Source organism: Lepidochelys olivacea (assembly GCF_965140295.1).
Source record: "Lepidochelys olivacea isolate rLepOli2 genome assembly, chromosome: 9".
Classification (NCBI taxonomy): Eukaryota; Metazoa; Chordata; order Testudines; family Cheloniidae; genus Lepidochelys; species Lepidochelys olivacea.
The window spans coordinates 19,384,297-19,402,141 of NC_140419.1; the positions used below are offsets into that span (position 1 = coordinate 19,384,297).

Consider the following 17,845-nt stretch of genomic DNA (forward strand, 5'->3'; position numbering starts at 1 on the left):
TGTACTTTATTCAGAGCACATTATTTTTTCATGTTAGTGATTTTCAACTTGCTTTGGGCATGAGCAGCCATGATAAAGTTGATTAATGAACAAATGAACATCCTCAAGGAATATTAGATCATAGCATCTCTAATATATATACATAGCACATCCATGATAAAAATCTGAGAAGCACTTGAAGCCAAAATTTTGTAAGTTTAAAATCAACTTTTTTAATGAAGATTGTACATTAACAGATATATCCATTGTCATTACGCTTGGAATAATAGTAATTGAGAGCCCAGAAGCACATTAGAATAAAACAATTGCGTTTATTAAAAAATGTGAATTAGATCTATTGATATGTATCTATATGGTGCTGATAAACATGGGATCTAGATATTCACTTCCAGCTTCTCTTAATTGAAACCACAATGACAAGTGCTAGTTTCAAATCACTTTCCAAACAATGCTAAATAAATTTCACCCATATTAAATCTCTGGGAAAATATCAAGTAAACACTCAAATAGTAAAACACAAGATAAAAGTGTGTAACTATTAGAACAAATGCCCATTGGCTGTACAAATGTAGGAGTCAAGACACTGTATCATTCTTTGTGGAAAATTCTGGCCCCATTGAAGTTAAGGGCAGACTCCCATTGACTTCAATGGGCCCTGGATTTCACCCTTGGCTTTTAGGAATTAACTTTTTCTTGGGTTTCCCATACGCTACAATTATCTAATTATGTATAAAGTGTTAATGGCTTAATTCTTCCACCTTTACTGATGTTGAGGAAGCACCTTACGCTACAACTCAGACATGCAGACTTGAAGAGTAATGTGATACTTGTGATAAGTAAGGAAAGCAAAAAATGGACATAAATTATCATAGCTTCTGCTATACTAGCAAGTGTATAAGTATTGTGTATAATGATTCCAGGAATTGTTGCTAAAGTAGTAGATATAAGGACATTTTATAAACTTTTGTGATGTCTTTCAGTTATATGTGGGCATTGCTGTAAAGGTCACAGACTGCAAAGTTAAACAACAGCTGAAAAATGTAGTTAGCCAGTCACGTTATATATCAACTAACAATGAGTTATTGAGTCTTAAAATGTCAACTAAGTGCACTAGATGATCTGTTATGCAACTGCAAAAGGACAAATTCATCTCCACCTTAGAAGGCACCAAGTGGCTTATTGTACTTCAGAACCAGTTAGAATATGATTAGAAAATATTATAGTTTTGGCTGGTGAACTTGATGCAATGAATCACAGCTGATCCTTCCATCCAAATTGTGTTTCAAGGTGATTTTTTTAATCCCTTATTTGCTCATGACAGAATATAAAGTACTGAGTGACCTTAGCCACAAATTATATGTAAATACAGATGTATGAAGTCTGAGGAATTTGGAATAAGGTTTCCTCCATTTGCATGTTAGGTTATTGAGCTTTAGCAAAAATAAATAAATAAAAATAAACAAACATTGGAAATATTTTTGAGTTTAAGTGAAGTGAAAGGATCCTCTTTCACAGTTTCTCAGCAAACTGATCCCTTTTGAACATCAGTGGCCAGATGATGCATCACATTCTATTACATTGTGTCAGTTTAACTGGGTACGACACATAAATCCACCCATGCATTAAGGCAAAGAAATTAAAAAGACACATGGTGCACATGGAGAATTACATCTTCAGCATTTGTTTCATGCTTGATTATTTTTACTAGTAAATATTTTATCCAAAGTAACCATTAAAATGATTTCCTATGGAAAATTGCTTTTTCCAGTTGTCCACTTTTGAATCTTCAGGGCACCCATAAAAAGTGATGTAGCCTGGACAGCCCTCCTACACATTAACCCTCTAGAGTAGGGTTCATTGCTCCTGTTGCTTCCTAATGGAGATGCACCTGCATAAACACAGGCCAGTGGGTAAATGCCATAATTTGGCCACAAGTGATTTCTTTCTGTAGCCCTCTTACACAATAGTAAAAAGCAATATGATTTTCTTCTGAGAAGGCCAATGAAAGCATCCCAGAGTCAAAGCTGGAATTTCAACTCAGGAGTTCTTGGCTGTGAGTGCTGTGCTCCTTCCACCACTAGACCATGTTGCTTTTCCTCTAGCTGGCAGTGGTTATTTCTTTACTGGTGGTAAGGAATGTCTTGAGCTTCAGCTTAGCATGCTGAAGGAAACAAAGAATGGTATTTGGCAGAACACATTCACTCAGCAGATGAGCCCCTGAGTTTGAGAATGAAAGACAGGCTAAGGATTCTGCAGTCCCCAGGAATGATACATTAAACTGGGCAAAACAAACAAACAAATCAGTGGTTGATACTAGCCATAATCTGTTGCATAACTTTACCAGTCGTCTCTCCTTTTGGATAAACTGCAGCCTCACATGCAAAACCCAATAACAGGATGATGAGGTATTTTAAGAAGTAAACATACTTCCTTCATTATGACTGTTGCTCTAAATGTCTAGTTCTAATCTTCTGCAAGAGCTGGTAAATGGTTCTTAAATTCCAATAAAAGAAAAGACTTGCTGATGCTGTTAGACCTGGAGCTTATCAGGGAAAAGAAAGAGCCAGCCTCAACTATTAAACCCACTTGCCAAGTCATGCAGTATTTGGGCTAAGTGCACTGTTTTCCTATAAATCCAGCAAGACCCAGATTAGTTTTGCTTTGTTTTGAAAATCTACGGTTATTTCTCAGTGAGGATACTGCGTTATTTCTTGAGTTCTGGCATATAGTCTAAGGAGCAACCTACTGTACAAATCTTCCCGAAACAAGGAAGTGGTTGTGCATGTGATGACTAGATGATACTGCAGATTTAGAAAAGCTATTGCCTTAATTTATTTTCTTTTGTCATTTAGGGTCCAATCCTGAAGTTCTTTCTCAGGCAAAGGTCCCATTGACTGGAAGTCAAATCCAGAGAAAGACCTTATCAATAAAACACTTGGGGATTTAGCTTTGCTAATTATTCAGATAAGTCTCCCCATACAGTTTACAGAAATTGTGATAACAGAACTTATTCAAAAACAATGAAGAGTATTGTTGCTTAGTTTAGCTACCATGATATATGGTTAAGAATTCTACTCATAAATTCAGTACACGGTTTTCTCCACATTAAACCAGTTACAGTAAGCTTATTTAATCATTATATTTAAAAATTTAAGCTATCAGTTCTATCCATGGATTTTATATTATATAAATTACCCTAAATAATAGAGTGTATTGGAAACTGGAGAGCAAATAAAATAAGTTAAATGATGCTTTATCTACAGTGAAGTGGCTTAAGTAAATGCAACTGTCTTGGTGTCACTGACCTAAATAGTACACATGTTCTAGCACATGTTAGACTTGGGGCCAGATCCTCACTGGTGTAAATCAATGGAGCTCCATTGAGTTCAGCTGAGGTATCCAGCTTATATCAGCAGAGGATTTGGTCCTTGAGTTTGGAATACTATGAAATGTCTCATGGGGAAAAATGAAGGGGCTAGTCAAATGACAGATCCTAGGAATGGGTAAAAATGTCCAATAGCTGATATAAAAAACTACACTGTAATTTCTACAAAAGCATATATGCCACTGATAACAGTAATAAATCAATTCATGAATAAATATCTAACATCCTTTTTTAAGTGACATATTATAAGTACTCAGAGAAGGTGACTCTCTCTGGAGAGTGGCAAAATTAACAGTCTGCTGATTTTTTTATTATTATTGTAATTATTTATTTAGGATGCTTTCTCCAATATGGATACAAAGGCAGATGTGGAAGAAACTTTCTAGTAACTGATATGGAAATGATCCAGCATGTTGTGAAATCATTATTGATTTCAGGTTAAATATGCTAAAAATAACAAAAACAACACACCAAATTTTAAATATTACATCTTTACCCGACAGCTTTTAAATCACAAATCAATAAAAAACAGCTTTCTAGATTTGGAGAAATTAAGATGAATTGAAAAAGATTCCAAGTATATATCAGTAACAATACCCTCATGGGGATGCCACACATTTGCCTCTGGATAAGTGGGCCATCTTCTGCACAGCTATTTGCAGGTTTTAAGCAAGGGTCATGGGTGATGGAACTACTGCATTTGGTGTGGCGGGAGGGGCGGGATGCAGGAGAGAATGGTCTTGTAGTTAGAGCTCTGGACTGGGATTCAAGCTATCTGGATTCAATTCCTGGCCCTACCACAGACTTCTTGCGTGACCTTGGGAAAATATTTCTGTGCCTCAGTTCCCCATCTGTATAAAGGGGTTACTTTTAGTAATACTTTTCTTCCATGCATTTCTGTCTTGTCTGTTAAGACTGTGAACTCTTATGGGCGCGGAGTGATTCTTATTATGTGTTCATATAGCATCTAGGACAAAACAGACGCAATTTCAGTTGAGGCATCTAGGTGCTATGGTAACAGCAATCATTAAAAGGAGGCTACATCCAGCACCAGGTTAAAAGGCACAAGGTGCCTCCATCTGGGGAAACAGTACCCACAAGAAGAGACCGGTCAACTTTACAGGGCTATCCTTAATGACTCATCCACACTAATAGAAGTGATGCTTGCAATCCAAGAGCCAATAGAACACACACACAAGGACAGTAAAAGCACAGTAGCCGTGACAGCCCAGCTTGGATGGCTGTATTTAAATTAACGAGCAGATTAAACTGGCAATAGAAAATTTAAATCTGGTTAAACAACCCTATGGCAAATATAGTAATAATAAAAATCTCACAAGCCAACCTCTCCCACTTCATATGTTCATTGGATATGCCCTCTGCTAATCCCTTGCAGATAAGACTAACATCCAGCATACATTATCATTTAGCTGGGACTACTGAGCACTCACTTATTTAAAAAATATGCACAGAAGTTGCCCAGCTTTAGGTGGTAGGGGCCTGTTGCTATGGGTAAGGGACAGCAGTGATCAGGCAAGAGAGAGGCTGAACGAGCATGGAGATCTCCCAGGAACACAGTCTCTGTGTAGGAGTGATGTTGTGGAACTTTCTCAGATTTGTGACAGAAGGTTCCTCAGAAGGTTCCTCAAGGTTTCCATCTTTCTAGCTGGGGGGCAGGAACCAAGGTGCTTCTGAGAAGGGCAGGACCAGGCAGTACCTGCTAAGGATCTTTGCTATCTTTTTTTCTTTTGCCTGGTGTTTTCCCTGAAGTCTTTACCCTGAAGCTTGGGGCAGTCAATAAATACTCATGGACTGAGGGCCCTTGTCTCACCAGCAATGACAGTGCTGAGGATAAGCTGAGAACTCTGGCTGAGTCCTCCATTCCCCTAGGAGTTCCAGCTGATACAGATGTGTTCTTGTTGCTATGGCAATCAGAGCAAAAACAAGAGGTCCAGTAGTAGGCTTTAGGGCAGTTTCTGTCCTATGTCAGTGTTGCAAGTGAGGTGATAAAGTGTTTACATCGGCCCTCCTCATGCACTGTAGGAAAGACCGGCAGGGCTCACAAACCCCGTATGGGTTGCTTGCCTTTAAAAATTACTTAGTTCAAGTTGCTGGAATAACCTAAATACCAAGGGGGAAATATACACTGGAATGTAAGGAATCAGGCTTGCATCTTCCATAAACAATTGCAAGACTTCTGGGATCAATTTCTTGAAAAAATTACCATTAGTGGCTTCAACCTGACCTTAGATGTTCAGGCACGCATTATCCTGACCTACTTCTGTAACTTATTTATGGCATACATTCATACAGTACACATGCACAGTAACTGCTTGTGTAAGCCACATGGTGATAGAGCTCCTCGTGCCATCCAATAACTCAGTCAACTCCTTAGAATCTGGAAGACGAAAGCTGGCAACCTGATATAGGTGTAGCATTAATCCTTTATTAATTTAAAATAATAATTAAAACTGGATCAATTCTGAAATATGATTTAGAAATTCCTGATTCTTTAGCATACGCCCTGGATCGAGTTGACTAGTCATTACTAGCTGACTAGTACTAGTCAGCTAGTAATGATATCAAGTCCTAGTCTGCAGAACTTCCAGCTCATAGTCTGTAAAAGATGTGGTTGAGTTATTGCTTCGTGCTGACATGTTCTCAGCTAAATCCTAATCTGAAGTTTTGCTGAACAACCTCCTGCAGCCTTCAATTACCACTGCAGAACTTTAGAATTGGATCAGTGATGGCTTTTCTGACCAGAGGAACATGATGATGTGATTTTTATTGTACTCAGCCAGCCATGGAGTGCTAGGTTATACTGTAATGAGCTTTAATACTTGTTTTTAATTATAGCTTTACAGTAAGGTATAATGATCAATAAAGCAATGCCTCGTGCCTGAGTTTTATAAGATATAATGACCATCATTTCTCTAGGAAGAACCACTGAATGGAAAAGAAAAAAGAAACACCATAAAACAAAACAAAACACCATAACCTAGCTGACCAAACTCACTTTACTTTTAAAGAAACAAAAGTTCTACAGTTTTCCCAGGTTTGCGATCATGAGTAGAGCTGGTTGAACAATTCGTTGAATTTAATCTTTTTTTTTTTCCCCTGTTTGCAAATTGTCTGCAAACAGGTCTTGATTTTTGCACATATTCTTTATTTGCCATTGTTCAACAGAGCTATTCCAGCTTTTGGGCTGCTTGTGAGCCAGTCTGCGGCAGAATTCATGTGATTATTACTCATTCGTAATTTGCTGTTCATGTTGTGTGATTGGTCACCCTGGTATCACAGAAGTGTTTCTCTTCCCTGTTGGGTAACCTAATTTTTATTAACAGTGCCTTATTAAATCCACTGCGGTTTTGAAACTCTCTAGAACAAAGAGGGCGGATTGGCTCAACTGCGGGAAGACTTTTGGGGTTTTTTGGTTTTGTTTTTTTCTGAGAGGTATGCAGCACGGCCTGACAAATCCAGCTATGTGTGAGGCACAGCAGCAGCACCAACAGTGTCACAAGCATACAAAGCTAAATACCCATAAAAGGTCATCATCACCAAGCACGCTCTTTCTGAGGGCACATTCAGAAGGTAAGACAATACACTCCCCCATTACTGAATACTAGCTGGACAAATGCCCTGGTGCTTGACCTACTCTCTTTCCCCCATGTGAAGGCCAACAGCTTCTCAAAATGCCAAGAAATCCTTTTATTTCCAAAAGGCTATGTCAAATATATGTCCTGCACTAAACGTTGCAATTCAACAGCCTTCTGAGAGCTGTGAGGCTGGCGAAGGTACAACTAACCATAGATATGTGGACCAGTGCTCCTAGCACTCACTGCATGTCTATCAGGGATCAGATCTATACAGTAAAGTTTTATATGGTCAATTGTCTTGTCTTCTCTTGTCTTGCCTTGTCCACATTTTGAGTACCTGGTGTGGATTAGTGGTAGAAAAGCGCAGGAAAGAAAAAGCTGCGTGGGACCTGAGAAGAGAGGTATGGCTAATTTCCAATGAACTGTTTAAAAAGCAGATCCTCGTGAGCTATGGATATTAGGGAGGAATCACGGAGAGTTGCAATGAGGATTGTGGTTTGTACAGTATGTTGCTAATCATGAGTGATGAACACCAAGATGTTACATAAGGTATTATAACTAATCCCTGAAGTTTCCTTTAAAGCTCTCCCTAGGCTTTCAAGCTTAGCAGCCATTTTTTTAATTTTTTTTTAACTGAGCTTGCTCAGCTCAACTGGCAGGTTTTTCCAAACCCTTCCATTTTAAGCCACCCAAAGTCATTCTGAAGTCAGGCTTCCTGTTTAGCTATAACAATGACTCTTCATATGAAAATGTTTCCTCTACATCTGAATTTTTTTACATAATATTAAAGGTGCTGCAAAGTTTATTCAAGAAATATTTATTATGAAAGACAGTTATGGTGCAAGTTAATATTCAAAATGCAACTTGCAAATTCCAAAGGTCTCAATCTGTAAATGCAGTCATTTAAAAAAAAATCTCTTCACATATTCATGTTGTAATATTTTACTCCTTATGGATTTTACCATGATCTGTCTCATGCTTTTTTTTCTATAAATATTGTCTGGCATCCCTAATACACTTCACTCTAAACAGATTTTCTTCATCAAACCAAACTTGGTGACTGACCTTCCTCAAAATAATGTACACATGGCTTGGCAGCAAGGGGACTATTCATGGTGGTAAGCACTATGCTCAGTAATAAGCTTTTGTAGGACTGGAGTCTTAAGCCTTAAAGGTAGCTCCCATTTGTCTCCCTAACCCTCGTCATTATCAGAGTGAATTGATACTTTTGGTATAATACCAGTTGGACATATTGGTTCAGTAAATACAGTAGGCTATATTACTAGTGAGCAACTTAAATCAAGTCACTGAAACTCACTAACGGGATACATAACTTTGAGCCTTATTGATAATTAAATGAGAACATTCACACAACATTGCCTGTATTGTCAAAGTCCTGTCCCAGAATTCACTAGACTCAATGTAAAATCTGGGATCGATTACCTGAGGTCAGTCTCTTCTCTGGTTGCTCCAAAGGCCTTCAAAGAGTCCTGTGGCACCTTCATCGAAAAGGGTATTCACTCACGAAAGCTTATGCTCCAATAGGTCTGTTAGTCTATAAGGTGCCACAGGACTCTTTGCCGCTTTTACAGACCCAGACTAACATGGCTACCCCTCTGATAATTGACTCCAAAGGCCTGGTAAGACATCTCCAGGGCATTACAACAAATGCAAAATAGAGGCCTGTTAAGAAAGGTAAATATATAGGCAGGATCCACATTGGGAAAGAGGGGCCAACAAAGCCAGGAGCTATCCTTGCACATGGAAGAGGATAGCCTTCTCTATGGTTGCCCAATATCTTTGTGTTTAGAAGGATGCATGGACTCCAAAACTGAGACTTCCCCTAACCTCTCCTACCAGAAGGTAAATTTCTTATGGACATTTCTTCACTCATTAACCCAACCTTGCCTAAGATTTGGCTGCCAGAGGGTGAAATTCCTCAATGTCTGTTCATGGCTGTGTATACCAGCTCTCTGTAATGGATAGAATTAGAACTGCTTAACTGTGCTTTTGGAGCAAGAAGATCTACAGTTCCATCCCCAGTGGTATTGTTAAGTTACAAGTGACTATGGTGTACAGCATAGTGACAGCCTTGAAGCCCTAGGTGCCCTGTATGTTAACAACTAAGTTTATTTTCCGGTTGTGAAGTGACAATTGCTCATGGAGAATTGTCTGTATCTGTTTCATTGATTGAACTGGAAACTGTGTCTTTTGTCTCAGTTAAGTAGATTCTTGACTAGCAGATGTACCAGAAGTCCAGCTCCAGCAAGTTCATCTCAACAAGATGGCATCCAAATGAGCAGGTGCTCTGTCACTACCAATTCTGATCTCAGCTATACTGGTATATCTGTGCACAAACTCCATGACTACAGTCACATTACCTCAGGCTTACACTGTCATCAGAGTGTTGCCCAAAGAGATTAAAGAGTTATTACGGTCGAAATCCCTGAAGCCTTTAAATTAATGCAGAATTGCAATAAAGATGTGAAACTATAAACAACCTACATTATGATTGTTAGAGAAAAGAAATATGAATCAAAGAAGACAGCATTACTGCTACATAAAACACTGGTATGATTCCAGTGCTGATCACCATGCATTAATTTTTCTTAGAACATTGGGAGACCCCAGAAATAATGTGACTCAAAACCTTAATTGACAAAAGAAATAGTTACTTTTACTGGATTAAAAAGATTACTTGAAGATCATCAGGACAAGAAAATTGATCCAAATAAATGTTACATGTTTGAACAAAAACGTTTATTGGATGTAATGTTTGCCAAAAAGTAATAAATTAAGGAGTAAGGGAAAAAAACCACCCTTTTAGGCAAAGCATAGTTCAGAAAAAAATATAATTAATATATGGAACCTGATATAGTGAAACTGAAGTAAAAATTCATACATTATTCATAGGCTCATGAATGGTTTTCACAAGACTACTACTATAGACAGAATCTGTCATGCCACTTTGGAAATGAATTAAGATAAACTGCCACCTGAGTTTGGAATGAGGGTATTCACACAGGGGTTTAATGTGGTTTAACTAATCTACTTCAAATTCATATCATTAGTTAATTCAGATTAATTTTCCTGGATGTCCCCATGTAGACAAACTCAAAGATATTTTCCATGCAATACTAATATCCACTATGCTGCCCAATAAGATCCTTAAGCCTTTTCATCGGACAACTGAATATGAAGGCTATAAAATTTACTTTTTAAATCCATATGGTTCTTTAAAAGATTCTATGTGTGTGTTTTCACTATACAGATGAGTGAGCCACAACTGCAATATATAAATATCCTACTTCCTTTCCTCTTTGCCTCCAGGTTTACATACACAGTTCTGCATATACAAGTTTGCATATACAGTTTTAGAGAAGCAAGTGCTGTCATTATGGAGTGGGGAAAATAATTATAAGTATGAAGAAAATTGGTTTTAGAGAAACATCAGACATCCCAAAGCTCAAATAAATTACTTATTGGTCCCAAATATTGTATCACATTAGCTACCTTGTGTACTTCTTAAAAAGGACACTGCCAGACTGGTAGGGTCAAAATCTGACCTGTACTATATATAGAGGTATAAATATAGATACAGGCCCAGAGTAGACTATGTCCCACAATTGCTACCTCAATGTAATTTCTTTTGACATTTACTTGTTTTCAACAATTTACTTGATACACCTGCTTTCTTTATTTAAAAGTTAAAAAACAAAACAAATAAATAACCCTTCTACCCCAAAACATGCCAGCTGCCTCTCTGTCATCCAACAGTTCAATAACAAGTCGATCTGTGAACACAAACTATTTAGTAAGCAAACTGATTCCATTTCAAATAATTTAAGAATTTTTTTAATATAAAAAGCACCTTTATAAAATCCGCATAATAGTCCAGTTGTGAAGTGACTCACACCTAATATCTTAGCAATAAAATATTTCTTCCCACAATTGTGACCTAAAAATGTCAATGGTATCTACTAGCGGTTCATATGGTAATCATTATTATATACTGTTTGCACGATAGTAGCACTCCAAAGGCTACAATTAGGATTGGGACTCTGTTGAGATAGGTGTTATAAAAACACCTAGGAAGACATGTTTACTGTCCTGAAAAGTTTACAACCTGTTTTCATTGTGAAGTGTAATGGGGAATGTGTTAAATCTCTCTTTAAGACTGTGTTTCTCTTCAGTAGACCCTAGTAGCCAATCTACCTCTGGTGTAATGCCAATAACTTCAGCGGAACTTCATCAGGAATGAACGTAACTCTCTGTGTCAAAAAGACATTTTGTATTACCTTTAAATGTAGCTATTTTATATGACTGATAGATCTTTCAGACAGTACATTGAAACAGAGGTCCTGTTTCTTCTGCATGAACATCAGAAGCCTTGTCCATGTTAGAAATTGAGATGTGCTTTAAAACTCAGCCAAGCCCTTCTACCTTCATTTTACCTTAAGCCACTGTTGAACATTTTTTGTCTCCTGATGTGAAGCATCCTAGTGCATAGGGTTCAATACCAAATGCACCTTGTTAGATCATACTGTATTAGGAATTCAATACAGTTTATCTCTGTTCATACCAACCACTAAATTTGGTCAATCACTTTGCAGCCAGCAGCAGAGGCAGGAGCAGGAAGGAGCTTGTTTGATCCATTCATATCAAACATGGATCAATTCCTACATGGATTTAACATCAGGAGAAACCCTTTCTCTTGCCAAAACTGACATGGAATATTTGACCACTCTATCCTCAGATTTTTTCCCCCAAAAAATGTTTCCAATGCTGCTTCTTCCAGTTCCTCAAGTGATAGTAATGAAGGAAGTGTTAGTGTAGAGAGGGTTCCAGGAAATCACCAGTATCTTAAACACCATATCATCTAAAGCTGCTAAAGCAGATCTACATGAAACAGTGGTTAAAATGCCGGCAGCTACCAATGCCTTGACCACATTAGTGCCCTAATGTTGTTACCACCAGTGAGGCTAAAATTATGGTGACAACAGCGGGCATTTTGGGCAAAGAAGTCTACTTCAAGTAAGACCAAAGAGAAGATTATAAGCTCTTTTTGCTCTGTGTTTTGTTCTGGCCCATCAGATGCTCAGACACCATGTTAATAGGTGTGGCATAAAAATATATATAGACAGTATCCATATAGATAGTAGCCACTGAGTTCATTACAACTAATAATAACAATACCAGTGTTGCCAACATTAGTGATTTTCTTGCAGATCTTGCAATGTGCGGTATTTTTCCTAAAGTCCCAGCTTTTACAGACTTTAATGGAATTACATGATTTGGTGGGGTGGAGCCCCACCCTCTGAGAAAAGGGCTGAACCAGGCCAGAGAGGCTGCACAAACCAGCAGCCAATCAGTGAAGGCCTGGGGAGAGCCAATCAGGACCGGGAAAGGTCCTATATAAAGGCTGCCCAGTTAGGGAGTAGGGCAGTCTCTCCCTGACTGGTAACGGAGGAGGACTGGCTCCTGAGTGGAAAGGTAGCACTGTGGACAGAGCAGTGCTGGGGAGCTCTGGCTAAGAAAAGCCCCAAGCTGCAGGCCTTGCTACAAAGGGCTGAGCAGGTGCATAGGGAGAATAGTTTGACAAGGGGAGAGAAGGAGGGCAGTGAGGTTGCCGCTAGAAGGTCCCTGGGTCGGGACCCAGAGTAGCGGGTGGGCCTGGGTCCTCCCACTTGCACTACACCTGGCTGAGGAGGAGCATGGCCTGATACAGGCTGTGGCTGGCCCCTGCGACAAAGGGGCTAGACTTTGAGGCTGCAGTCGGCTGCTAGAGCTGGTGTAGATTGAAGACTGCTGATAACACCAAACCCCTGAAAGAGGGTGAGACCACAGTAGTGGGCACTGCCAGAGGGCAGTGTCCTGAAGAGGATGCTGCTGAGCGGGGAGCAACATGGGTCCCCGAAGCAACAGAGCAGACAAAGGGCAAGGCAACACATGCAAAAGGTACTCCATGACTAGACAGAACTAATTCCCAGAGCAACAAGTGGGAGGTGCCAGCGGTGGTGAGTCTTGACCCTGTCAGACATGAACAGAGTATTTGGCCTATATTGTTCAGAAATGGATTAGCTTTGACAAAGATTTTGTGGGTGAGTTTAAATTCAAAATCTGTTCTTAAGTGCCATATGATTTAAATCTTATGCAGTGAACTGTTTTCACAAGATTTCCACCATTTTTCCCAGCATCATGATTTTCACTATTATTCTCATGGGATCTTGGCCATAGGCAAATGGGAACTGGAAAATTGTACCCTTTCAGAATTGGATCCAACCCTGAAACAAAATTGTGGTGGTAGAGATTCAAAGATGAAGACATGCAAAACTTGAAAGGTTTCAGATTCAAGGTTCTAACTTATCCTTGTATTCAACCTACATTTATGATGACTGTGTCATATCAGCAACTGTGTTGTTCTGGCAAAGGAACCAACAAAACTGCAGCTCAGGATCTTGGAGACCTAATGACTGTCTCATATTTTGTTACACTACTGAGCTAATTACATTTTTAAACAGCAGCTGTATACCTCTTTCCTCTTCTGGGAACTTAGATACATGTTCTTTCATTTCCAGCCAAACCTTCACCGTTCAATTAATCCCAAAGTATTCGAGAAAGTATCTACATTTGCTTGAGTTGTGAGCAGCTTATTTGCTGAGTTTAGCAACGGGAGGCCTGAAGTCAATCAGTTCAGCTTTACCTATACATGGGAATGCAATACAGTATGTTATGAGTATGGGAAGGTAAATTGCCCAGTAAGGATGAAATATCTGATCAGGAAAATCTGTAGGTCAATTATCTCATTGTCTGCACATCAGCGGCAGAGCGTTGTAATTCATAGTATTTAGAATATTGCTCTGGCATTGTGGATCTGGGAGGAGGTTCTTGATTTCTTGCACATAATTCAACTTCAATCAATAATTATTCCCACAGCTGGATAGTAACATGCATTCTCAGCTCAGGAGGTTTTCATATTCCATATTAGGAAATGTGTATCTGCGTGTAGAAGGAGATTCCAGAACAAAACATCCCACACATGATCTAAATTAAGCCAATGCAAGTTCTTAGTTTTTAACAAAAGTTGCATGTTCCACATACTAAACACTTATTTGTCTCCCTCTTCTTGTCTGTATTTATTAATCGAGCACCATCATTTCTTATTTTAAAATGCTTACAAGAATATACCACAGCAGGGTTCATTCTCTATGAAGCCACCATAGGAACATCTCCCTCTTTCAGGCTTCTATTGTGTCCCAGCTTGATCCCCTAAATGCAACAAAGCAATAATGCCTCTTTCCTCTACTCTCCACATGGCTAAGCCAATTTCAGGTCACCAAAACACAGGGTATAAATATGAATTGAGATGGACTGTATAAAACTGTCTGAAATCCTCCTGGGGTTGTATACCTTTATATCTCTCCTTGGATTCACTAAATAGTTCTTTTTTTTTTTTTGAGCTAGGTTTAATTGATATGGCCAAAACTCACTGCCTGGAAGTAAGGAAAACAACGACAAACACCCTACTGTATATTTTACAGCTAAGTCGTAACTGGAGATTGCATTTTACGAGAGCTCCATAAAACCTCTTCATTGATTTCAGAGCTGTGAAATATACATACTCAAAGTAAAAAAACCAGGAGTCATTTCCAGGCAATTGACATTTAGGGCTGGATTGTGCCTTTAAAATGCAGCCTTAAATAAGGAGCAATGCAGAGGCACACCTATCTCAAACAGATTATCTCGCTGGGCTCTGTATTGACTAGGGGGATTGAGTAGTTTGCATCTATTGTTATAGTCAGAGTTCACAATATATTACAGTCACGATTAGAGTTACTGCAGGTATTCACACAAGAAACTTTTTTTGAATGTGAGAAGAGCCGGAGATTCAGATTTGTCCAAGTGTAGTTTGAAGGTTGTGCTATAGGGTGCTCTCGGGCACTCCTGGGAGCCCCTTGTTAAAAACCCCACCACCTGGTCAACATTTTCAAAACTTGTCTCCCTTAATCAATTTTAAGGCACTCACATAAAAGTGGCCAGACTTTCGGAGGTGCTGAGCTATCCAGGATAATTCCCTTTGACAACACCTCTGAAAATCAGGTAACTTAGCTTGGTACCTAATCATGGACATAAGTACTCAGATGCTCAAGTTTGAAAAATTCACTTACATCAGGTTTTGCCCTTATATTTTTCAGTGACAAAGTGTAAATATTTCCTGAAAGAGAAGCTTGATATAAGTTTGTTTGCCAAGTTGTCTTGTGCACTATCTTGCTTATGGTGAGAAGAGAGCAGTTTTGTTTAATCAGAAAAAGAAATTGCTACATTCCTTAGATCTTAGTCTCTGATAAACACTGTGTCCTTGTATTTGCACATAAAGAGAAGAAGGTTAAGAGAGAAAAGTGTGTGGATGCCCCTTGTGGCTGTCTGCTGCATGGGAATCCAGGGAGGGAATGCGATCCCTACTCTATCTCACAGCTTTAGCACCCCTGCTCAGAAGCAATTCATAGAGTGAGTGTGTGTGTTTGTGCATCTGAATTCATAGGTGTGGGAACTAAAAACTGACTTGAATTGGATTCCATTGTATACAGGGTTTACAATTTGGTTCAATGGCTCTAATCACCCCCGCTATACAAATTGTTCCAGCACCCCTGCCCAAATTTCAAACTAAAAAATGTTTGTTGTCTCTAATTAGACAATTGGCAATAGTAGTATCAGTAAAGATAGTGCCATAAACGGGAAGGGAAACTACTTTTACCTAGTAAATACATCCCCAACTGGGTCACATTTAGCTTTTGTTGATTGTCAATAGGGTTGCCAATTTTGGCTGGACATATTCCACATGACAATCTTTAAATGAAGATTAATCCTTAATTCCCAGAGACTCCAGGACAATCCTGGAGGCTTGGCAACTGTAACTGTCAAAGAAGTAGGTCTCAGTAAGAAATCGTTAACTAACTAGTCCTATGATCCTGAAATGTCTTCTCCTCTCACATACATATTTTCAGCTTGTTAGAGTGGCAACATGACAGTAAAAAAGAATGGGGTGTATTTCTGCTCTTGTATAGTAAGAATCACATTTAGATGGTCTGAGTCAAGGTTTTATAGTCAGATAACAGAACAAGGAAAATGGCCGCCTTCTACGACTTACCAAATAATAAAAGGAAAATTTAAATAGCTAAGCTGGATATAAGGGACTCTGCAATGCTTCACTGAATATTAGAAAATATGGCTGATAATGCCTGCTTTTTCTTGGTCTCATGTCTTTCTAAATAAACAAATGACCAAATGTTAGAGGTGATCTGACTTTATACTGGGTGGAAGTGTGTGTTTTCACCATTATCTCCTTTACTGCTTCATATATAAATCCAAACTGGATAGCATCCAATTTCTCATCACAACAGCCTCTGGAAATGAAAGAGCCTGAATAGAGGAAGAGATGAGCTGCTTTAAATGCTTTTTCATAGTTTTTCTCACTGCTATGAAAGCGCCATTAGAAGCTGCAGCTTGCTTGTTTTCTGACTCTCTTCTAAAGTATTGAACATATAATTGCACTGAAAACCTGGGAGGAGGAAAGTATCATTGTAAATCAAATAGGGAAAACACATTTTGTACTTTCTTGAGAAATGCCCACTCGATCATTATTTATTCAGAAGAAAAGGTGTCTCTTTAAAGGGGAGGGTGTGATTAAAATGTCTGAATGTCTATATATTTGAATAGATTAGTCCTTCATAAGCTATTGTGTGAGTCTATTTTGTACTGTGGAAGTGCTATGCCTGTATTGTCTGCCTTAGCCACAATCCCCCATTACCAAAATATAACAAACAATTACCTTATTGCTACATAATTAGAAGTCTTATTTTATTACCTTTGCTGAGATAATGAGGTGGAGAAACAAAAGCAGCAATGGGGGAAATTTGCGATATAATTGTGATCTTGGATGCACAGGACATATTGCAGTATATTCAGCTACTCTGCTAATGTATGCTTTGGTTCCACAAACTTTGGTCTAATATCTGATGTTGTCCAAAATCAGAGTCTCTCATCTATATATGAGAATAATTGTTCTTTGAAACAGCTGGACATGGTCTTAGACCTTGCTGTTAATGCATGTACGATGGCCATCCTGTTGGCAGACACACTGGAGATTGAAGTGAGGTGCTCCAGGGCTAAAAGAATGAACTGCTACAGCTTGAGGTAAAAAGCCAAACCTCTGTAGCGAGGGGCTGTACCAGCTCATGTCCTCTGTGGAGCGGCAGAGAGAGGGACCCATAACACATACACTCGCCAGTGGGTTACATATGCGGTTAACAAAACAAAACAAAAAATCCCCCCCCCCCCAACTGTGGATTCTACATATTTTAAAACTCACTCTATTCTTGTGTTTTCTCATGGGATAGCCGCTTTCCCCAGGACCTGACCTCTGTGAAGTGCAGCAAGCCGCTGGGGAGATACTTCCCACACTCTGTTGCAGAAGCCACTGATGTCAGAATAGATCAGCCTTTAACCATGATCATATGACAAGAGTGAAACTCTGTGCAGTCCTGCTCCCTGTCATGTGACTAGGACCAGGCAATAAAGATCACTCTTTTTCTTACTCACTACCATGTGTCACACCATAATTCATACACCTAGGAATTGAGGGTGATGGGCACTTTTTGGGAGGCCCGCAGCAGCTTCCAGGATTCAATCTAGGTATTTGCATGGTCCTCATCACCACAGCATCTGAGGTCCTGTCACAGGAGACAAATATATATAATTCCCAGTAAGTTTAATGGGTATTAGGTTTGTGCATTAGGCAGAGATTAGATTCTAGCATAGAGAGAGAAATGTGGATTCTGTGCATGTAAATACACATTTCTTTAGA

At 39.0% G+C, this 17,845-nt stretch overlaps 1 long non-coding RNA gene across 1 annotated transcript in view; it reads right to left on the bottom strand.

The window, feature by feature from the left end:
- Positions 1-17,451, bottom strand: part of LOC311526767 — a 67,152-nt gene extending 49,701 nt beyond the window's left edge. Inside the window, exon 1 of the long non-coding RNA XR_014713126.1 lies at positions 17,351-17,451. This is a non-coding gene — a long non-coding RNA (uncharacterized lncRNA). The remainder of the gene's footprint in view (positions 1-17,350) is intronic.
- Positions 17,452-17,845: the final 394 nt, after the last annotated feature.